This window comes from Puma concolor, unplaced genomic scaffold, assembly GCF_028749965.1.
Source record: "Puma concolor isolate L17-30 unplaced genomic scaffold, mPumCon1.1.hap2 unalloc_scaffold_77, whole genome shotgun sequence".
NCBI classification, from domain to species: Eukaryota; Metazoa; Chordata; class Mammalia; order Carnivora; family Felidae; genus Puma; species Puma concolor.
In genome coordinates, this window is record NW_028240288.1 from 131,168 (window position 1) to 151,776 (window position 20,609).

General features: G+C 73.4%; 17 non-coding genes across 17 annotated transcripts; all 17 read left to right on the forward strand.

Annotated features, from left to right (window-relative positions):
* The first annotated feature begins 554 nt into the window (after positions 1 to 554).
* Positions 555 to 673, forward strand: LOC147570974 (5S ribosomal RNA). Its single transcript, XR_015247889.1, has one exon. It is a non-coding gene; the product is annotated as a 5S ribosomal RNA (ribosomal RNA).
* Positions 674 to 1,751: 1,078 nt separating this feature from the next.
* Positions 1,752 to 1,870, forward strand: LOC147570975 (5S ribosomal RNA). The gene has a single exon (XR_015247890.1). It is a non-coding gene; the product is annotated as a 5S ribosomal RNA (ribosomal RNA).
* Positions 1,871 to 2,956: 1,086 nt separating this feature from the next.
* Positions 2,957 to 3,075, forward strand: LOC147570976 (5S ribosomal RNA). Its single transcript, XR_015247891.1, has one exon. It is a non-coding gene; the product is annotated as a 5S ribosomal RNA (ribosomal RNA).
* Positions 3,076 to 4,147: 1,072 nt separating this feature from the next.
* Positions 4,148 to 4,266, forward strand: LOC147570977 (5S ribosomal RNA). The gene has a single exon (XR_015247892.1). It is a non-coding gene; the product is annotated as a 5S ribosomal RNA (ribosomal RNA).
* A 1,087-nt stretch (positions 4,267 to 5,353) lies between these two features.
* On the forward strand, positions 5,354 to 5,472 carry LOC147570978 (5S ribosomal RNA). The gene has a single exon (XR_015247893.1). It is a non-coding gene; the product is annotated as a 5S ribosomal RNA (ribosomal RNA).
* Positions 5,473 to 6,544: 1,072 nt separating this feature from the next.
* Positions 6,545 to 6,663, forward strand: LOC147570979 (5S ribosomal RNA). The gene has a single exon (XR_015247894.1). It is a non-coding gene; the product is annotated as a 5S ribosomal RNA (ribosomal RNA).
* A 1,077-nt stretch (positions 6,664 to 7,740) lies between these two features.
* On the forward strand, positions 7,741 to 7,859 carry LOC147570980 (5S ribosomal RNA). Its single transcript, XR_015247895.1, has one exon. It is a non-coding gene; the product is annotated as a 5S ribosomal RNA (ribosomal RNA).
* A 1,057-nt stretch (positions 7,860 to 8,916) lies between these two features.
* Positions 8,917 to 9,035, forward strand: LOC147570981 (5S ribosomal RNA). The gene has a single exon (XR_015247896.1). It is a non-coding gene; the product is annotated as a 5S ribosomal RNA (ribosomal RNA).
* A 1,073-nt stretch (positions 9,036 to 10,108) lies between these two features.
* Positions 10,109 to 10,227, forward strand: LOC147570982 (5S ribosomal RNA). Its single transcript, XR_015247897.1, has one exon. It is a non-coding gene; the product is annotated as a 5S ribosomal RNA (ribosomal RNA).
* Positions 10,228 to 11,305: 1,078 nt separating this feature from the next.
* Positions 11,306 to 11,424, forward strand: LOC147570983 (5S ribosomal RNA). The gene has a single exon (XR_015247899.1). It is a non-coding gene; the product is annotated as a 5S ribosomal RNA (ribosomal RNA).
* A 1,072-nt stretch (positions 11,425 to 12,496) lies between these two features.
* Positions 12,497 to 12,615, forward strand: LOC147570984 (5S ribosomal RNA). Its single transcript, XR_015247900.1, has one exon. It is a non-coding gene; the product is annotated as a 5S ribosomal RNA (ribosomal RNA).
* Positions 12,616 to 13,693: 1,078 nt separating this feature from the next.
* On the forward strand, positions 13,694 to 13,812 carry LOC147570985 (5S ribosomal RNA). The gene has a single exon (XR_015247901.1). It is a non-coding gene; the product is annotated as a 5S ribosomal RNA (ribosomal RNA).
* Positions 13,813 to 14,898: 1,086 nt separating this feature from the next.
* Positions 14,899 to 15,017, forward strand: LOC147570986 (5S ribosomal RNA). The gene has a single exon (XR_015247902.1). It is a non-coding gene; the product is annotated as a 5S ribosomal RNA (ribosomal RNA).
* A 1,078-nt stretch (positions 15,018 to 16,095) lies between these two features.
* LOC147570987 (5S ribosomal RNA) lies at positions 16,096 to 16,214 on the forward strand. The gene has a single exon (XR_015247903.1). It is a non-coding gene; the product is annotated as a 5S ribosomal RNA (ribosomal RNA).
* A 1,076-nt stretch (positions 16,215 to 17,290) lies between these two features.
* Positions 17,291 to 17,409, forward strand: LOC147570988 (5S ribosomal RNA). Its single transcript, XR_015247919.1, has one exon. It is a non-coding gene; the product is annotated as a 5S ribosomal RNA (ribosomal RNA).
* A 1,072-nt stretch (positions 17,410 to 18,481) lies between these two features.
* LOC147570989 (5S ribosomal RNA) lies at positions 18,482 to 18,600 on the forward strand. The gene has a single exon (XR_015247922.1). It is a non-coding gene; the product is annotated as a 5S ribosomal RNA (ribosomal RNA).
* Positions 18,601 to 19,658: 1,058 nt separating this feature from the next.
* Positions 19,659 to 19,777, forward strand: LOC147570990 (5S ribosomal RNA). The gene has a single exon (XR_015247904.1). It is a non-coding gene; the product is annotated as a 5S ribosomal RNA (ribosomal RNA).
* Positions 19,778 to 20,609: the final 832 nt, after the last annotated feature.

Here is a 20,609-nt window from a genome sequence, read left to right on the forward strand (position 1 = left end):
ACCTCTTCCCTCCCTCCAGCCCCCATCCCCAGGGCCCCCGGCGTTTCGCGAGGCCCAGCTAGGGCTGCGGGCTCGCGCTGGTGATGTTCTGTGGGGGCGCTGGGGCCTCCGGGCTGGCTGCGCTCGCCCTGCGACTGGGGAGGAGGCGCTGAGAACCCGGCGGGAGGGGGGGCGCCCAGAAGGCACGGCCGGCCTGATGCCCCACGCTCGCTTCCACCCTCTTCCCAGTGAGCGGCCCGACGTGGTGCGGTGCGGTGCGGTGCGGTGCGGTGCGGGATGGAAGCGGAGGCGGGCGTGGGGCCAAGCCGGGAGCAGTCTGCCAGAGTCCCAGGATCGGTGAAGGCCGGGGCTTGCGCCACAGCGCCTTGCCAGGGTCCTCTTGCGCCGCCTCCGCCACCCGCCCGGGGCCCGCGGCGGAGGGCGGCGGCAGCGAGGCAGGCAGCCAGGCAGGCAGGCAGGCAGGCAGGCAGGCGCGTGCATGGGTGAAGCGCGGCACCCGCTGGGCTTGGGATGCGTGGAGCAGGCTCTTGAGGCGCCCAGCGGCAGCCGCCGGCGTCTACGGCCATACCACCCTGAACGCGCCCGATCTCGTCTGATCTCGGAAGCTAAGCAGGGTCGGGCCTGGTTAGTACTTGGATGGGAGACCGCCTGGGAATACCGGGTGCTGTAGGCTTTTGCCTTTTGCCTGTTGCCTGTTGCCTCTGGCCTCCTTGACCTCTCCTTTGGCGCCCGCCGCCCCTCCCCCTCCCTCCGTGTGTCCCTCTCTCCCCGGGGAGGGGAGCGCGGCTCCGGGGGCCAAACACACCCCGGCGGCCACTGCTCCCTCAGCCCCTCCCGGGCCGGCAAAGCGGCCTGGCCTGGCCTAGCCTGGCCCCGCCCCGCCCCGCCCCGCCCCCCCCCCGAGCCCGCACACCCCACGGCACTTCACAAGGGGTCCGCTCCCCGCTCCCTGCTCCCCGCACCGGGCGAAATCCCACTGCACCGGCTGGAAGCCACGCCCCAGCTTTGCACCTTTCCTGACACTGCACCCGCACGGAGGGGTGGGGGGGTGCGGCGAGGGCGGGACCGGGGGCTGGCGCCTGGGGACTGGAGGGTGGGGGCTGGGTGGGTGGATCCAAAAACACAGGAGCGGGCGGGGCAGCGAGACCCCAAACACAGACTCCGCCACAGGACTGGGCTCCCTGGGTCCCGGACCTCTTCCCTCCCTCCAGCCCCCATCCCCAGGGCCCCCGGCGTTTCGCGAGGCCCAGCTAGGGCTGCGGGCTCGCGCTGGTGATGTTCTGTGGGGGCGCTGGGGCCTCCGGGCTGGCTGCGCTCGCCCTGCGACTGGGGAGGAGGCGCTGAGAACCCGGCGGGAGGGGGGGCGCCCAGAAGGCACGGCCGGCCTGATGCCCCACGCTCGCTTCCACCCTCTTCCCAGTGAGCGGCCCGACGTGGTGCGGTGCGGTGCGGTGCGGTGCGGTGCGGTGCGGGATGGAAGCGGAGGCGGGCGTGGGGCCAAGCCGGGAGCAGTCTGCCAGAGTCCCGGGATCGGTGAAGGCCGGGGCTTGCGCCACAGCGCCTTGCCAGGGTCCTCTTGCGCCGCCTCCGCCACCCGCCCGGGGCCCGCGGCGGAGGGCGGCGGCAGCGAGGCAGGCAGCCAGGCAGGCAGGCAGGCAGGCAGGCAGGCGCGTGCATGGGTGAAGCGCGGCACCCGCTGGGCTTGGGATGCGTGGAGCAGGCTCTTGAGGCGCCCAGCGGCAGCCGCCGGCGTCTACGGCCATACCACCCTGAACGCGCCCGATCTCGTCTGATCTCGGAAGCTAAGCAGGGTCGGGCCTGGTTAGTACTTGGATGGGAGACCGCCTGGGAATACCGGGTGCTGTAGGCTTTTGCCTTTTGCCTGTTGCCTGTTGCCTCTGGCCTCCTTGACCTCTCCTTTGGCGCCCGCCGCCCCTCCCCCTCCCTCCGTGTGTCCCTCTCTCCCCGGGGAGGGGAGCGCGGCTCCGGGGGCCAAACACACCCCGGCGGCCACTGCTCCCTCAGCCCCTCCCGGGCCGGCAAAGCGGCCTGGCCTGGCCTAGCCTGGCCCCGCCCCGCCCCGCCCCGCCCCCCCCCGAGCCCGCACACCCCACGGCACTTCACAAGGGGTCCGCTCCCCGCTCCCCGCTCCCCGCACCGGGCGAAATCCCACTGCACCGGCTGGAAGCCACGCCCCAGCTTTGCACCTTTCCTGACACTGCACCCGCACGGAGGGGTGGGGGGGTGCGGCGAGGGCGGGACCGGGGGCTGGCGCCTGGGGACTGGAGGGTGGGGGCTGGGTGGGTGGATCCAAAAACACAGGAGCGGGCGGGGCAGCGAGACCCCAAACACAGACTCCGCCACAGGACTGGGCTCCCTGGGTCCCGGACCTCTTCCCTCCCTCCAGCCCCCATCCCCAGGGCCCCCGGCGTTTCGCGAGGCCCAGCTAGGGCTGCGGGCTCGCGCTGGTGATGTTCTGTGGGGGCGCTGGGGCCTCCGGGCTGGCTGCGCTCGCCCTGCGACTGGGGAGGAGGCGCTGAGAACCCGGCGGGAGGGGGGGCGCCCAGAAGGCACGGCCGGCCTGATGCCCCACGCTCGCTTCCACCCTCTTCCCAGTGAGCGGCCCGACGTGGTGCGGTGCGGTGCGGTGCGGTGCGGTGCGGTGCGGTGCGGGATGGAAGCGGAGGCGGGCGTGGGGCCAAGCCGGGAGCAGTCTGCCAGAGTCCCGGGATCGGTGAAGGCCGGGGCTTGCGCCACAGCGCCTTGCCAGGGTCCTCTTGCGCCGCCTCCGCCACCCGCCCGGGGCCCGCGGCGGAGGGCGGCGGCAGCGAGGCAGGCAGCCAGGCAGGCAGGCAGGCAGGCAGGCAGGCAGGCGCGTGCATGGGTGAAGCGCGGCACCCGCTGGGCTTGGGATGCGTGGAGCAGGCTCTTGAGGCGCCCAGCGGCAGCCGCCGGCGTCTACGGCCATACCACCCTGAACGCGCCCGATCTCGTCTGATCTCGGAAGCTAAGCAGGGTCGGGCCTGGTTAGTACTTGGATGGGAGACCGCCTGGGAATACCGGGTGCTGTAGGCTTTTGCCTTTTGCCTGTTGCCTGTTGCCTCTGGCCTCCTTGACCTCTCCTTTGGCGCCCGCCGCCCCTCCCCCTCCCTCCGTGTGTCCCTCTCTCCCCGGGGAGGGGAGCGCGGCTCCGGGGGCCAAACACACCCCGGCGGCCACTGCTCCCTCAGCCCCTCCCGGGCCGGCAAAGCGGCCTGGCCTGGCCTAGCCTGGCCCCGCCCCGCCCCGCCCCGCCCCCCCCCGAGCCCGCACACCCCACGGCACTTCACAAGGGGTCCGCTCCCCGCTCCCCGCTCCCCGCACCGGGCGAAATCCCACTGCACCGGCTGGAAGCCACGCCCCAGCTTTGCACCTTTCCTGACACTGCACCCGCACGGAGGGGTGGGGGGGTGCGGCGAGGGCGGGACCGGGGGCTGGCGCCTGGGGACTGGAGGGTGGGGGCTGGGTGGGTGGATCCAAAAACACAGGAGCGGGCGGGGCAGCGAGACCCCAAACACAGACTCCGCCACAGGACTGGGCTCCCTGGGTCCCGGACCTCTTCCCTCCCTCCAGCCCCCATCCCCAGGGCCCCCGGCGTTTCGCGAGGCCCAGCTAGGGCTGCGGGCTCGCGCTGGTGATGTTCTGTGGGGGCGCTGGGGCCTCCGGGCTGGCTGCGCTCGCCCTGCGACTGGGGAGGAGGCGCTGAGAACCCGGCGGGAGGGGGGGCGCCCAGAAGGCACGGCCGGCCTGATGCCCCACGCTCGCTTCCACCCTCTTCCCAGTGAGCGGCCCGACGTGGTGCGGTGCGGTGCGGTGCGGTGCGGTGCGGGATGGAAGCGGAGGCGGGCGTGGGGCCAAGCCGGGAGCAGTCTGCCAGAGTCCCGGGATCGGTGAAGGCCGGGGCTTGCGCCACAGCGCCTTGCCAGGGTCCTCTTGCGCCGCCTCCGCCACCCGCCCGGGGCCCGCGGCGGAGGGCGGCGGCAGCGAGGCAGGCAGCCAGGCAGGCAGGCAGGCAGGCAGGCAGGCGCGTGCATGGGTGAAGCGCGGCACCCGCTGGGCTTGGGATGCGTGGAGCAGGCTCTTGAGGCGCCCAGCGGCAGCCGCCGGCGTCTACGGCCATACCACCCTGAACGCGCCCGATCTCGTCTGATCTCGGAAGCTAAGCAGGGTCGGGCCTGGTTAGTACTTGGATGGGAGACCGCCTGGGAATACCGGGTGCTGTAGGCTTTTGCCTTTTGCCTGTTGCCTGTTGCCTCTGGCCTCCTTGACCTCTCCTTTGGCGCCCGCCGCCCCTCCCCCTCCCTCCGTGTGTCCCTCTCTCCCCGGGGAGGGGAGCGCGGCTCCGGGGGCCAAACACACCCCGGCGGCCACTGCTCCCTCAGCCCCTCCCGGGCCGGCAAAGCGGCCTGGCCTGGCCTAGCCTGGCCCCGCCCCGCCCCGCCCCGCCCCCCCCCGAGCCCGCACACCCCACGGCACTTCACAAGGGGTCCGCTCCCCGCTCCCCGCTCCCCGCACCGGGCGAAATCCCACTGCACCGGCTGGAAGCCACGCCCCAGCTTTGCACCTTTCCTGACACTGCACCCGCACGGAGGGGTGGGGGGGTGCGGCGAGGGCGGGACCGGGGGCTGGCGCCTGGGGACTGGAGGGTGGGGGCTGGGTGGGTGGATCCAAAAACACAGGAGCGGGCGGGGCAGCGAGACCCCAAACACAGACTCCGCCACAGGACTGGGCTCCCTGGGTCCCGGACCTCTTCCCTCCCTCCAGCCCCCATCCCCAGGGCCCCCGGCGTTTCGCGAGGCCCAGCTAGGGCTGCGGGCTCGCGCTGGTGATGTTCTGTGGGGGCGCTGGGGCCTCCGGGCTGGCTGCGCTCGCCCTGCGACTGGGGAGGAGGCGCTGAGAACCCGGCGGGAGGGGGGGCGCCCAGAAGGCACGGCCGGCCTGATGCCCCACGCTCGCTTCCACCCTCTTCCCAGTGAGCGGCCCGACGTGGTGCGGTGCGGTGCGGTGCGGTGCGGTGCGGTGCGGTGCGGTGCGGGATGGAAGCGGAGGCGGGCGTGGGGCCAAGCCGGGAGCAGTCTGCCAGAGTCCCGGGATCGGTGAAGGCCGGGGCTTGCGCCACAGCGCCTTGCCAGGGTCCTCTTGCGCCGCCTCCGCCACCCGCCCGGGGCCCGCGGCGGAGGGCGGCGGCAGCGAGGCAGGCAGCCAGGCAGGCAGGCAGGCAGGCAGGCAGGCGCGTGCATGGGTGAAGCGCGGCACCCGCTGGGCTTGGGATGCGTGGAGCAGGCTCTTGAGGCGCCCAGCGGCAGCCGCCGGCGTCTACGGCCATACCACCCTGAACGCGCCCGATCTCGTCTGATCTCGGAAGCTAAGCAGGGTCGGGCCTGGTTAGTACTTGGATGGGAGACCGCCTGGGAATACCGGGTGCTGTAGGCTTTTGCCTTTTGCCTGTTGCCTGTTGCCTCTGGCCTCCTTGACCTCTCCTTTGGCGCCCGCCGCCCCTCCCCCTCCCTCCGTGTGTCCCTCTCTCCCCGGGGAGGGGAGCGCGGCTCCGGGGGCCAAACACACCCCGGCGGCCACTGCTCCCTCAGCCCCTCCCGGGCCGGCAAAGCGGCCTGGCCTGGCCTAGCCTGGCCCCGCCCCGCCCCGCCCCGCCCCCCCCCGAGCCCGCACACCCCACGGCACTTCACAAGGGGTCCGCTCCCCGCTCCCCGCTCCCCGCACCGGGCGAAATCCCACTGCACCGGCTGGAAGCCACGCCCCAGCTTTGCACCTTTCCTGACACTGCACCCGCACGGAGGGGTGGGGGGGTGCGGCGAGGGCGGGACCGGGGGCTGGCGCCTGGGGACTGGAGGGTGGGGGCTGGGTGGGTGGATCCAAAAACACAGGAGCGGGCGGGGCAGCGAGACCCCAAACACAGACTCCGCCACAGGACTGGGCTCCCTGGGTCCCGGACCTCTTCCCTCCCTCCAGCCCCCATCCCCAGGGCCCCCGGCGTTTCGCGAGGCCCAGCTAGGGCTGCGGGCTCGCGCTGGTGATGTTCTGTGGGGGCGCTGGGGCCTCCGGGCTGGCTGCGCTCGCCCTGCGACTGGGGAGGAGGCGCTGAGAACCCGGCGGGAGGGGGGGCGCCCAGAAGGCACGGCCGGCCTGATGCCCCACGCTCGCTTCCACCCTCTTCCCAGTGAGCGGCCCGACGTGGTGCGGTGCGGTGCGGTGCGGTGCGGTGCGGGATGGAAGCGGAGGCGGGCGTGGGGCCAAGCCGGGAGCAGTCTGCCAGAGTCCCGGGATCGGTGAAGGCCGGGGCTTGCGCCACAGCGCCTTGCCAGGGTCCTCTTGCGCCGCCTCCGCCACCCGCCCGGGGCCCGCGGCGGAGGGCGGCGGCAGCGAGGCAGGCAGCCAGGCAGGCAGGCAGGCAGGCAGGCAGGCGCGTGCATGGGTGAAGCGCGGCACCCGCTGGGCTTGGGATGCGTGGAGCAGGCTCTTGAGGCGCCCAGCGGCAGCCGCCGGCGTCTACGGCCATACCACCCTGAACGCGCCCGATCTCGTCTGATCTCGGAAGCTAAGCAGGGTCGGGCCTGGTTAGTACTTGGATGGGAGACCGCCTGGGAATACCGGGTGCTGTAGGCTTTTGCCTTTTGCCTGTTGCCTGTTGCCTCTGGCCTCCTTGACCTCTCCTTTGGCGCCCGCCGCCCCTCCCCCTCCCTCCGTGTGTCCCTCTCTCCCCGGGGAGGGGAGCGCGGCTCCGGGGGCCAAACACACCCCGGCGGCCACTGCTCCCTCAGCCCCTCCCGGGCCGGCAAAGCGGCCTGGCCTGGCCTAGCCTGGCCCCGCCCCGCCCCGCCCCGCCCCCCCCCGAGCCCGCACACCCCACGGCACTTCACAAGGGGTCCGCTCCCCGCTCCCCGCTCCCCGCACCGGGCGAAATCCCACTGCACCGGCTGGAAGCCACGCCCCAGCTTTGCACCTTTCCTGACACTGCACCCGCACGGAGGGGTGGGGGGGTGCGGCGAGGGCGGGACCGGGGGCTGGCGCCTGGGGACTGGAGGGTGGGGGCTGGGTGGGTGGATCCAAAAACACAGGAGCGGGCGGGGCAGCGAGACCCCAAACACAGACTCCGCCACAGGACTGGGCTCCCTGGGTCCCGGACCTCTTCCCTCCCTCCAGCCCCCATCCCCAGGGCCCCCGGCGTTTCGCGAGGCCCAGCTAGGGCTGCGGGCTCGCGCTGGTGATGTTCTGTGGGGGCGCTGGGGCCTCCGGGCTGGCTGCGCTCGCCCTGCGACTGGGGAGGAGGCGCTGAGAACCCGGCGGGAGGGGGGGCGCCCAGAAGGCACGGCCGGCCTGATGCCCCACGCTCGCTTCCACCCTCTTCCCAGTGAGCGGCCCGACGTGGTGCGGTGCGGTGCGGTGCGGTGCGGTGCGGTGCGGGATGGAAGCGGAGGCGGGCGTGGGGCCAAGCCGGGAGCAGTCTGCCAGAGTCCCGGGATCGGTGAAGGCCGGGGCTTGCGCCACAGCGCCTTGCCAGGGTCCTCTTGCGCCGCCTCCGCCACCCGCCCGGGGCCCGCGGCGGAGGGCGGCGGCAGCGAGGCAGGCAGCCAGGCAGGCAGGCAGGCAGGCAGGCAGGCGCGTGCATGGGTGAAGCGCGGCACCCGCTGGGCTTGGGATGCGTGGAGCAGGCTCTTGAGGCGCCCAGCGGCAGCCGCCGGCGTCTACGGCCATACCACCCTGAACGCGCCCGATCTCGTCTGATCTCGGAAGCTAAGCAGGGTCGGGCCTGGTTAGTACTTGGATGGGAGACCGCCTGGGAATACCGGGTGCTGTAGGCTTTTGCCTTTTGCCTGTTGCCTGTTGCCTCTGGCCTCCTTGACCTCTCCTTTGGCGCCCGCCGCCCCTCCCCCTCCCTCCGTGTGTCCCTCTCTCCCCGGGGAGGGGAGCGCGGCTCCGGGGGCCAAACACACCCCGGCGGCCACTGCTCCCTCAGCCCCTCCCGGGCCGGCAAAGCGGCCTGGCCTGGCCTAGCCTGGCCCCGCCCCGCCCCGCCCCGCCCCCCCCCGAGCCCGCACACCCCACGGCACTTCACAAGGGGTCCGCTCCCCGCTCCCCGCTCCCCGCACCGGGCGAAATCCCACTGCACCGGCTGGAAGCCACGCCCCAGCTTTGCACCTTTCCTGACACTGCACCCGCACGGAGGGGTGGGGGGGTGCGGCGAGGGCGGGACCGGGGGCTGGCGCCTGGGGACTGGAGGGTGGGGGCTGGGTGGGTGGATCCAAAAACACAGGAGCGGGCGGGGCAGCGAGACCCCAAACACAGACTCCGCCACAGGACTGGGCTCCCTGGGTCCCGGACCTCTTCCCTCCCTCCAGCCCCCATCCCCAGGGCCCCCGGCGTTTCGCGAGGCCCAGCTAGGGCTGCGGGCTCGCGCTGGTGATGTTCTGTGGGGGCGCTGGGGCCTCCGGGCTGGCTGCGCTCGCCCTGCGACTGGGGAGGAGGCGCTGAGAACCCGGCGGGGGGGGGGCGCCCAGAAGGCACGGCCGGCCTGATGCCCCACGCTCGCTTCCACCCTCTTCCCAGTGAGCGGCCCGACGTGGTGCGGTGCGGTGCGGTGCGGGATGGAAGCGGAGGCGGGCGTGGGGCCAAGCCGGGAGCAGTCTGCCAGAGTCCCGGGATCGGTGAAGGCCGGGGCTTGCGCCACAGCGCCTTGCCAGGGTCCTCTTGCGCCGCCTCCGCCACCCGCCCGGGGCCCGCGGCGGAGGGCGGCGGCAGCGAGGCAGGCAGCCAGGCAGGCAGGCAGGCAGGCAGGCGCGTGCATGGGTGAAGCGCGGCACCCGCTGGGCTTGGGATGCGTGGAGCAGGCTCTTGAGGCGCCCAGCGGCAGCCGCCGGCGTCTACGGCCATACCACCCTGAACGCGCCCGATCTCGTCTGATCTCGGAAGCTAAGCAGGGTCGGGCCTGGTTAGTACTTGGATGGGAGACCGCCTGGGAATACCGGGTGCTGTAGGCTTTTGCCTTTTGCCTGTTGCCTGTTGCCTCTGGCCTCCTTGACCTCTCCTTTGGCGCCCGCCGCCCCTCCCCCTCCCTCCGTGTGTCCCTCTCTCCCCGGGGAGGGGAGCGCGGCTCCGGGGGCCAAACACACCCCGGCGGCCACTGCTCCCTCAGCCCCTCCCGGGCCGGCAAAGCGGCCTGGCCTGGCCTAGCCTGGCCCCGCCCCGCCCCGCCCCGCCCCCCCCCCGAGCCCGCACACCCCACGGCACTTCACAAAGGGTCCGCTCCCCGCTCCCTGCTCCCCGCACCGGGCGAAATCCCACTGCACCGGCTGGAAGCCACGCCCCAGCTTTGCACCTTTCCTGACACTGCACCCGCACGGAGGGGTGGGGGGGTGCGGCGAGGGCGGGACCGGGGGCTGGCGCCTGGGGACTGGAGGGTGGGGGCTGGGTGGGTGGATCCAAAAACACAGGAGCGGGCGGGGCAGCGAGACCCCAAACACAGACTCCGCCACAGGACTGGGCTCCCTGGGTCCCGGACCTCTTCCCTCCCTCCAGCCCCCATCCCCAGGGCCCCCGGCGTTTCGCGAGGCCCAGCTAGGGCTGCGGGCTCGCGCTGGTGATGTTCTGTGGGGGCGCTGGGGCCTCCGGGCTGGCTGCGCTCGCCCTGCGACTGGGGAGGAGGCGCTGAGAACCCGGCGGGAGGGGGGGCGCCCAGAAGGCACGGCCGGCCTGATGCCCCACGCTCGCTTCCACCCTCTTCCCAGTGAGCGGCCCGACGTGGTGCGGTGCGGTGCGGTGCGGTGCGGTGCGGGATGGAAGCGGAGGCGGGCGTGGGGCCAAGCCGGGAGCAGTCTGCCAGAGTCCCAGGATCGGTGAAGGCCGGGGCTTGCGCCACAGCGCCTTGCCAGGGTCCTCTTGCGCCGCCTCCGCCACCCGCCCGGGGCCCGCGGCGGAGGGCGGCGGCAGCGAGGCAGGCAGCCAGGCAGGCAGGCAGGCAGGCAGGCAGGCGCGTGCATGGGTGAAGCGCGGCACCCGCTGGGCTTGGGATGCGTGGAGCAGGCTCTTGAGGCGCCCAGCGGCAGCCGCCGGCGTCTACGGCCATACCACCCTGAACGCGCCCGATCTCGTCTGATCTCGGAAGCTAAGCAGGGTCGGGCCTGGTTAGTACTTGGATGGGAGACCGCCTGGGAATACCGGGTGCTGTAGGCTTTTGCCTTTTGCCTGTTGCCTGTTGCCTCTGGCCTCCTTGACCTCTCCTTTGGCGCCCGCCGCCCCTCCCCCTCCCTCCGTGTGTCCCTCTCTCCCCGGGGAGGGGAGCGCGGCTCCGGGGGCCAAACACACCCCGGCGGCCACTGCTCCCTCAGCCCCTCCCGGGCCGGCAAAGCGGCCTGGCCTGGCCTAGCCTGGCCCCGCCCCGCCCCGCCCCGCCCCCCCCCCGAGCCCGCACACCCCACGGCACTTCACAAGGGGTCCGCTCCCCGCTCCCTGCTCCCCGCACCGGGCGAAATCCCACTGCACCGGCTGGAAGCCACGCCCCAGCTTTGCACCTTTCCTGACACTGCACCCGCACGGAGGGGTGGGGGGGTGCGGCGAGGGCGGGACCGGGGGCTGGCGCCTGGGGACTGGAGGGTGGGGGCTGGGTGGGTGGATCCAAAAACACAGGAGCGGGCGGGGCAGCGAGACCCCAAACACAGACTCCGCCACAGGACTGGGCTCCCTGGGTCCCGGACCTCTTCCCTCCCTCCAGCCCCCATCCCCAGGGCCCCCGGCGTTTCGCGAGGCCCAGCTAGGGCTGCGGGCTCGCGCTGGTGATGTTCTGTGGGGGCGCTGGGGCCTCCGGGCTGGCTGCGCTCGCCCTGCGACTGGGGAGGAGGCGCTGAGAACCCGGCGGGAGGGGGGGCGCCCAGAAGGCACGGCCGGCCTGATGCCCCACGCTCGCTTCCACCCTCTTCCCAGTGAGCGGCCCGACGTGGTGCGGTGCGGTGCGGTGCGGTGCGGTGCGGTGCGGGATGGAAGCGGAGGCGGGCGTGGGGCCAAGCCGGGAGCAGTCTGCCAGAGTCCCGGGATCGGTGAAGGCCGGGGCTTGCGCCACAGCGCCTTGCCAGGGTCCTCTTGCGCCGCCTCCGCCACCCGCCCGGGGCCCGCGGCGGAGGGCGGCGGCAGCGAGGCAGGCAGCCAGGCAGGCAGGCAGGCAGGCAGGCAGGCGCGTGCATGGGTGAAGCGCGGCACCCGCTGGGCTTGGGATGCGTGGAGCAGGCTCTTGAGGCGCCCAGCGGCAGCCGCCGGCGTCTACGGCCATACCACCCTGAACGCGCCCGATCTCGTCTGATCTCGGAAGCTAAGCAGGGTCGGGCCTGGTTAGTACTTGGATGGGAGACCGCCTGGGAATACCGGGTGCTGTAGGCTTTTGCCTTTTGCCTGTTGCCTGTTGCCTCTGGCCTCCTTGACCTCTCCTTTGGCGCCCGCCGCCCCTCCCCCTCCCTCCGTGTGTCCCTCTCTCCCCGGGGAGGGGAGCGCGGCTCCGGGGGCCAAACACACCCCGGCGGCCACTGCTCCCTCAGCCCCTCCCGGGCCGGCAAAGCGGCCTGGCCTGGCCTAGCCTGGCCCCGCCCCGCCCCGCCCCGCCCCCCCCCGAGCCCGCACACCCCACGGCACTTCACAAGGGGTCCGCTCCCCGCTCCCCGCTCCCCGCACCGGGCGAAATCCCACTGCACCGGCTGGAAGCCACGCCCCAGCTTTGCACCTTTCCTGACACTGCACCCGCACGGAGGGGTGGGGGGGTGCGGCGAGGGCGGGACCGGGGGCTGGCGCCTGGGGACTGGAGGGTGGGGGCTGGGTGGGTGGATCCAAAAACACAGGAGCGGGCGGGGCAGCGAGACCCCAAACACAGACTCCGCCACAGGACTGGGCTCCCTGGGTCCCGGACCTCTTCCCTCCCTCCAGCCCCCATCCCCAGGGCCCCCGGCGTTTCGCGAGGCCCAGCTAGGGCTGCGGGCTCGCGCTGGTGATGTTCTGTGGGGGCGCTGGGGCCTCCGGGCTGGCTGCGCTCGCCCTGCGACTGGGGAGGAGGCGCTGAGAACCCGGCGGGAGGGGGGGCGCCCAGAAGGCACGGCCGGCCTGATGCCCCACGCTCGCTTCCACCCTCTTCCCAGTGAGCGGCCCGACGTGGTGCGGTGCGGTGCGGTGCGGTGCGGTGCGGGATGGAAGCGGAGGCGGGCGTGGGGCCAAGCCGGGAGCAGTCTGCCAGAGTCCCGGGATCGGTGAAGGCCGGGGCTTGCGCCACAGCGCCTTGCCAGGGTCCTCTTGCGCCGCCTCCGCCACCCGCCCGGGGCCCGCGGCGGAGGGCGGCGGCAGCGAGGCAGGCAGCCAGGCAGGCAGGCAGGCAGGCAGGCAGGCGCGTGCATGGGTGAAGCGCGGCACCCGCTGGGCTTGGGATGCGTGGAGCAGGCTCTTGAGGCGCCCAGCGGCAGCCGCCGGCGTCTACGGCCATACCACCCTGAACGCGCCCGATCTCGTCTGATCTCGGAAGCTAAGCAGGGTCGGGCCTGGTTAGTACTTGGATGGGAGACCGCCTGGGAATACCGGGTGCTGTAGGCTTTTGCCTTTTGCCTGTTGCCTGTTGCCTCTGGCCTCCTTGACCTCTCCTTTGGCGCCCGCCGCCCCTCCCCCTCCCTCCGTGTGTCCCTCTCTCCCCGGGGAGGGGAGCGCGGCTCCGGGGGCCAAACACACCCCGGCGGCCACTGCTCCCTCAGCCCCTCCCGGGCCGGCAAAGCGGCCTGGCCTGGCCTAGCCTGGCCCCGCCCCGCCCCGCCCCGCCCCCCCCCCGAGCCCGCACACCCCACGGCACTTCACAAGGGGTCCGCTCCCCGCTCCCTGCTCCCCGCACCGGGCGAAATCCCACTGCACCGGCTGGAAGCCACGCCCCAGCTTTGCACCTTTCCTGACACTGCACCCGCACGGAGGGGTGGGGGGGTGCGGCGAGGGCGGGACCGGGGGCTGGCGCCTGGGGACTGGAGGGTGGGGGCTGGGTGGGTGGATCCAAAAACACAGGAGCGGGCGGGGCAGCGAGACCCCAAACACAGACTCCGCCACAGGACTGGGCTCCCTGGGTCCCGGACCTCTTCCCTCCCTCCAGCCCCCATCCCCAGGGCCCCCGGCGTTTCGCGAGGCCCAGCTAGGGCTGCGGGCTCGCGCTGGTGATGTTCTGTGGGGGCGCTGGGGCCTCCGGGCTGGCTGCGCTCGCCCTGCGACTGGGGAGGAGGCGCTGAGAACCCGGCGGGAGGGGGGGCGCCCAGAAGGCACGGCCGGCCTGATGCCCCACGCTCGCTTCCACCCTCTTCCCAGTGAGCGGCCCGACGTGGTGCGGTGCGGTGCGGTGCGGTGCGGTGCGGTGCGGGATGGAAGCGGAGGCGGGCGTGGGGCCAAGCCGGGAGCAGTCTGCCAGAGTCCCGGGATCGGTGAAGGCCGGGGCTTGCGCCACAGCGCCTTGCCAGGGTCCTCTTGCGCCGCCTCCGCCACCCGCCCGGGGCCCGCGGCGGAGGGCGGCGGCAGCGAGGCAGGCAGCCAGGCAGGCAGGCAGGCAGGCAGGCAGGCGCGTGCATGGGTGAAGCGCGGCACCCGCTGGGCTTGGGATGCGTGGAGCAGGCTCTTGAGGCGCCCAGCGGCAGCCGCCGGCGTCTACGGCCATACCACCCTGAACGCGCCCGATCTCGTCTGATCTCGGAAGCTAAGCAGGGTCGGGCCTGGTTAGTACTTGGATGGGAGACCGCCTGGGAATACCGGGTGCTGTAGGCTTTTGCCTTTTGCCTGTTGCCTGTTGCCTCTGGCCTCCTTGACCTCTCCTTTGGCGCCCGCCGCCCCTCCCCCTCCCTCCGTGTGTCCCTCTCTCCCCGGGGAGGGGAGCGCGGCTCCGGGGGCCAAACACACCCCGGCGGCCACTGCTCCCTCAGCCCCTCCCGGGCCGGCAAAGCGGCCTGGCCTGGCCTAGCCTGGCCCCGCCCCGCCCCGCCCCGCCCCCCCCCGAGCCCGCACACCCCACGGCACTTCACAAGGGGTCCGCTCCCCGCTCCCCGCTCCCCGCACCGGGCGAAATCCCACTGCACCGGCTGGAAGCCACGCCCCAGCTTTGCACCTTTCCTGACACTGCACCCGCACGGAGGGGTGGGGGGGTGCGGCGAGGGCGGGACCGGGGGCTGGCGCCTGGGGACTGGAGGGTGGGGGCTGGGTGGGTGGATCCAAAAACACAGGAGCGGGCGGGGCAGCGAGACCCCAAACACAGACTCCGCCACAGGACTGGGCTCCCTGGGTCCCGGACCTCTTCCCTCCCTCCAGCCCCCATCCCCAGGGCCCCCGGCGTTTCGCGAGGCCCAGCTAGGGCTGCGGGCTCGCGCTGGTGATGTTCTGTGGGGGCGCTGGGGCCTCCGGGCTGGCTGCGCTCGCCCTGCGACTGGGGAGGAGGCGCTGAGAACCCGGCGGGAGGGGGGGCGCCCAGAAGGCACGGCCGGCCTGATGCCCCACGCTCGCTTCCACCCTCTTCCCAGTGAGCGGCCCGACGTGGTGCGGTGCGGTGCGGTGCGGTGCGGTGCGGTGCGGTGCGGGATGGAAGCGGAGGCGGGCGTGGGGCCAAGCCGGGAGCAGTCTGCCAGAGTCCCGGGATCGGTGAAGGCCGGGGCTTGCGCCACAGCGCCTTGCCAGGGTCCTCTTGCGCCGCCTCCGCCACCCGCCCGGGGCCCGCGGCGGAGGGCGGCGGCAGCGAGGCAGGCAGCCAGGCAGGCAGGCAGGCAGGCAGGCAGGCAGGCGCGTGCATGGGTGAAGCGCGGCACCCGCTGGGCTTGGGATGCGTGGAGCAGGCTCTTGAGGCGCCCAGCGGCAGCCGCCGGCGTCTACGGCCATACCACCCTGAACGCGCCCGATCTCGTCTGATCTCGGAAGCTAAGCAGGGTCGGGCCTGGTTAGTACTTGGATGGGAGACCGCCTGGGAATACCGGGTGCTGTAGGCTTTTGCCTTTTGCCTGTTGCCTGTTGCCTCTGGCCTCCTTGACCTCTCCTTTGGCGCCCGCCGCCCCTCCCCCTCCCTCCGTGTGTCCCTCTCTCCCCGGGGAGGGGAGCGCGGCTCCGGGGGCCAAACACACCCCGGCGGCCACTGCTCCCTCAGCCCCTCCCGGGCCGGCAAAGCGGCCTGGCCTGGCCTAGCCTGGCCCCGCCCCGCCCCGCCCCGCCCCCCCCCCCGAGCCCGCACACCCCACGGCACTTCACAAGGGGTCCGCTCCCCGCTCCCCGCTCCCCGCACCGGGCGAAATCCCACTGCACCGGCTGGAAGCCACGCCCCAGCTTTGCACCTTTCCTGACACTGCACCCGCACGGAGGGGTGGGGGGGTGCGGCGAGGGCGGGACCGGGGGCTGGCGCCTGGGGACTGGAGGGTGGGGGCTGGGTGGGTGGATCCAAAAACACAGGAGCGGGCGGGGCAGCGAGACCCCAAACACAGACTCCGCCACAGGACTGGGCTCCCTGGGTCCCGGACCTCTTCCCTCCCTCCAGCCCCCATCCCCAGGGCCCCCGGCGTTTCGCGAGGCCCAGCTAGGGCTGCGGGCTCGCGCTGGTGATGTTCTGTGGGGGCGCTGGGGCCTCCGGGCTGGCTGCGCTCGCCCTGCGACTGGGGAGGAGGCGCTGAGAACCCGGCGGGAGGGGGGGCGCCCAGAAGGCACGGCCGGCCTGATGCCCCACGCTCGCTTCCACCCTCTTCCCAGTGAGCGGCCCGACGTGGTGCGGTGCGGTGCGGTGCGGTGCGGTGCGGGATGGAAGCGGAGGCGGGCGTGGGGCCAAGCCGGGAGCAGTCTGCCAGAGTCCCGGGATCGGTGAAGGCCGGGGCTTGCGCCACAGCGCCTTGCCAGGGTCCTCTTGCGCCGCCTCCGCCACCCGCCCGGGGCCCGCGGCGGAGGGCGGCGGCAGCGAGGCAGGCAGCCAGGCAGGCAGGCAGGCAGGCAGGCAGGCAGGCGCGTGCATGGGTGAAGCGCGGCACCCGCTGGGCTTGGGATGCGTGGAGCAGGCTCTTGAGGCGCCCAGCGGCAGCCGCCGGCGTCTACGGCCATACCACCCTGAACGCGCCCGATCTCGTCTGATCTCGGAAGCTAAGCAGGGTCGGGCCTGGTTAGTACTTGGATGGGAGACCGCCTGGGAATACCGGGTGCTGTAGGCTTTTGCCTTTTGCCTGTTGCCTGTTGCCTCTGGCCTCCTTGACCTCTCCTTTGGCGCCCGCCGCCCCTCCCCCTCCCTCCGTGTGTCCCTCTCTCCCCGGGGAGGGGAGCGCGGCTCCGGGGGCCAAACACACCCCGGCGGCCACTGCTCCCTCAGCCCCTCCCGGGCCGGCAAAGCGGCCTGGCCTGGCCTAGCCTGGCCCCGCCCCGCCCCGCCCCGCCCCCCCCCGAGCCCGCACACCCCACGGCACTTCACAAGGGGTCCGCTCCCCGCTCCCCGCTCCCCGCACCGGGCGAAATCCCACTGCACCGGCTGGAAGCCACGCCCCAGCTTTGCACCTTTCCTGACACTGCACCCGCACGGAGGGGTGGGGGGGTGCGGCGAGGGCGGGACCGGGGGCTGGCGCCTGGGGACTGGAGGGTGGGGGCTGGGTGGGTGGATCCAAAAACACAGGAGCGGGCGGGGCAGCGAGACCCCAAACACAGACTCCGCCACAGGACTGGGCTCCCTGGGTCCCGGACCTCTTCCCTCCCTCCAGCCCCCATCCCCAGGGCCCCCGGCGTTTCGCGAGGCCCAGCTAGGGCTGCGGGCTCGCGCTGGTGATGTTCTGTGGGGGCGCTGGGGCCTCCGGGCTGGCTGCGCTCGCCCTGCGACTGGGGAGGAGGCGCTGAGAACCCGGCGGGAGGGGGGGCGCCCAGAAGGCACGGCCGGCCTGATGCCCCACGCTCGCTTCCACCCTCTTCCCAGTGAGCGGCCCGACGTGGTGCGGTGCGGTGCGGTGCGGTGCGGTGCGGGATGGAAGCGGAGGCGGGCGTGGGGCCAAGCCGGGAGCAGTCTGCCAGAGTCCCGGGATCGGTGAAGGCCGGGGCTTGCGCCACAGCGCCTTGCCAGGGTCCTCTTGCGCCGCCTCCGCCACCCGCCCGGGGCCCGCGGCGGAGGGCGGCGGCAGCGAGGCAGGCAGCCAGGCAGGCAGGCAGGCAGGCAGGCAGGCAGGCGCGTGCATGGGTGAAGCGCGGCACCCGCTGGGCTTGGGATGCGTGGAGCAGGCTCTTGAGGCGCCCAGCGGCAGCCGCCGGCGTCTACGGCCATACCACCCTGAACGCGCCCGATCTCGTCTGATCTCGGAAGCTAAGCAGGGTCGGGCCTGGTTAGTACTTGGATGGGAGACCGCCCGGGAATACCGGGTGCTGTAGGCTTTTGCCTTTTGCCTGTTGCCTGTTGCCTCTGGCCTCCTTGACCTCTCCTTTGGCGCCCGCCGCCCCTCCCCCTCCCTCCGTGTGTCCCTCTCTCCCCGGGGAGGGGAGCGCGGCTCCGGGAGCCAAACACACCCCGGCGGCCACTGCTCCCTCAGCCCCTCCCGGGCCGGCAAAGCGGCCTGGCCTGGCCTAGCCTGGCCCCGCCCCGCCCCGCCCCGCCCCCCCCCCGAGCCCGCACACCCCACGGCACTTCACAAGGGGTCCGCTCCCCGCTCCCCGCTCCCCGCACCGGGCGAAATCCCACTGCACCGGCTGGAAGCCACGCCCCAGCTTTGCACCTTTCCTGACACTGCACCCGCACGGAGGGGTGGGGGGGTGCGGCGAGGGCGGGACCGGGGGCTGGCGCCTGGGGACTGGAGGGTGGGGGCTGGGTGGGTGGATCCAAAAACACAGGAGCGGGCGGGGCAGCGAGACCCCAAACACAGACTCCGCCACAGGACTGGGCTCCCTGGGTCCCGGACCTCTTCCCTCCCTCCAGCCCCCATCCCCAGGGCCCCCGGCGTTTCGCGAGGCCCAGCTAGGGCTGCGGGCTCGCGCTGGTGATGTTCTGTGGGGGCGCTGGGGCCTCCGGGCTGGCTGCGCTCGCCCTGCGACTGGGGAGGAGGCGCTGAGAACCCGGCGGGAGGGGGGGCGCCCAGAAGGCACGGCCGGCCTGATGCCCCACGCTCGCTTCCACCCTCTTCCCAGTGAGCGGCCCGACGTGGTGCGGTGCGGTGCGGTGCGGTGCGGGATTGAAGCGGAGGCGGGCGTGGGGCCAAGCCGGGAGCAGTCTGCCAGAGTCCCGGGATCGGTGAAGGCCGGGGCTTGCGCCACAGCGCCTTGCCAGGGTCCTCTTGCGCCGCCTCCGCCACCCGCCCGGGGCCCGCGGCGGAGGGCGGCGGCAGCGAGGCAGGCAGCCAGGCAGGCAGGCAGGCAGGCAGGCAGGCAGGCGCGTGCATGGGTGAAGCGCGGCACCCGCTGGGCTTGGGATGCGTGGAGCAGGCTCTTGAGGCGCCCAGCGGCAGCCGCCGGCGTCTACGGCCATACCACCCTGAACGCGCCCGATCTCGTCTGATCTCGGAAGCTAAGCAGGGTCGGGCCTGGTTAGTACTTGGATGGGAGACCGCCCGGGAATACCGGGTGCTGTAGGCTTTTGCCTTTTGCCTGTTGCCTGTTGCCTCTGGCCTCCTTGACCTCTCCTTTGGCGCCCGCCGCCCCTCCCCCTCCCTCCGTGTGTCCCTCTCTCCCCGGGGAGGGGAGCGCGGCTCCGGGGGCCAAACACACCCCGGCGGCCACTGCTCCCTCAGCCCCTCCCGGGCCGGCAAAGCGGCCTGGCCTGGCCTAGCCTGGCCCCGCCCCGCCCCGCCCCGCCCCCCCCCGAGCCCGCACACCCCACGGCACTTCACAAGGGGTCCGCTCCCCGCTCCCCGCTCCCCGCACCGGGCGAAATCCCACTGCACCGGCTGGAAGCCACGCCCCAGCTTTGCACCTTTCCTGACACTGCACCCGCACGGAGGGGTGGGGGGGTGCGGCGAGGGCGGGACCGGGGGCTGGCGCCTGGGGACTGGAGGGTGGGGGCTGGGTGGGTGGATCCAAAAACACAGGAGCGGGCGGGGCAGCGAGACCCCAAACACAGACTCCGCCACAGGACTGGGCTCCCTGGGTCCCGGACCTCTTCCCTCCCTCCAGCCCCCATCCCCAGGGCCCCCGGCGTTTCGCGAGGCCCAGCTAGGGCTGCGGGCTCGCGCTGGTGATGTTCTGTGGGGGCGCTGGGGCCTCCGGGCTGGCTGCGCTCGCCCTGCGACTGGGGAGGAGGCGCTGAGAACCCGGCGGGGGGGGGGGCGCCCAGAAGGCACGGCCGGCCTGATGCCCCACGCTCGCTTCCACCCTCTTCCCAGTGAGCGGCCCGACGTGGTGCGGTGCGGTGCGGTGCGGGATGGAAGCGGAGGCGGGCGTGGGGCCAAGCCGGGAGCAGTCTGCCAGAGTCCCGGGATCGGTGAAGGCCGGGGCTTGCGCCACAGCGCCTTGCCAGGGTCCTCTTGCGCCGCCTCCGCCACCCGCCCGGGGCCCGCGGCGGAGGGCGGCGGCAGCGAGGCAGGCAGCCAGGCAGGCAGGCAGGCAGGCAGGCGCGTGCATGGGTGAAGCGCGGCACCCGCTGGGCTTGGGATGCGTGGAGCAGGCTCTTGAGGCGCCCAGCGGCAGCCGCCGGCGTCTACGGCCATACCACCCTGAACGCGCCCGATCTCGTCTGATCTCGGAAGCTAAGCAGGGTCGGGCCTGGTTAGTACTTGGATGGGAGACCGCCTGGGAATACCGGGTGCTGTAGGCTTTTGCCTTTTGCCTGTTGCCTGTTGCCTCTGGCCTCCTTGACCTCTCCTTTGGCGCCCGCCGCCCCTCCCCCTCCCTCCGTGTGTCCCTCTCTCCCCGGGGAGGGGAGCGCGGCTCCGGGGGCCAAACACACCCCGGCGGCCACTGCTCCCTCAGCCCCTCCCGGGCCGGCAAAGCGGCCTGGCCTGGCCTAGCCTGGCCCCGCCCCGCCCCGCCCCGCCCCCCCCCCGAGCCCGCACACCCCACGGCACTTCACAAAGGGTCCGCTCCCCGCTCCCTGCTCCCCGCACCGGGCGAAATCCCACTGCACCGGCTGGAAGCCACGCCCCAGCTTTGCACCTTTCCTGACACTGCACCCGCACGGAGGGGTGGGGGGGTGCGGCGAGGGCGGGACCGGGGGCTGGCGCCTGGGGACTGGAGGGTGGGGGCTGGGTGGGTGGATCCAAAAACACAGGAGCGGGCGGGGCAGCGAGACCCCAAACACAGACTCCGCCACAGGACTGGGCTCCCTGGGTCCCGGACCTCTTCCCTCCCTCCAGCCCCCATCCCCAGGGCCCCCGGCGTTTCGCGAGGCCCAGCTAGGGCTGCGGGCTCGCGCTGGTGATGTTCTGTGGGGGCGCTGGGGCCTCCGGGCTGGCTGCGCTCGCCCTGCGACTGGGGAGGAGGCGCTGAGAACCCGGCGGGAGGGGGGGCGCCCAGAAGGCACGGCCGGCCTGATGCCCCACGCTCGCTTCCACCCTCTTCCCAGTGAGCGGCCCGACGTGGTGCGGTGCGGTGCGGTGCGGTGCGGTGCGGGATGGAAGCGGAGGCGGGCGTGGGGCCAAGCCGGGAGC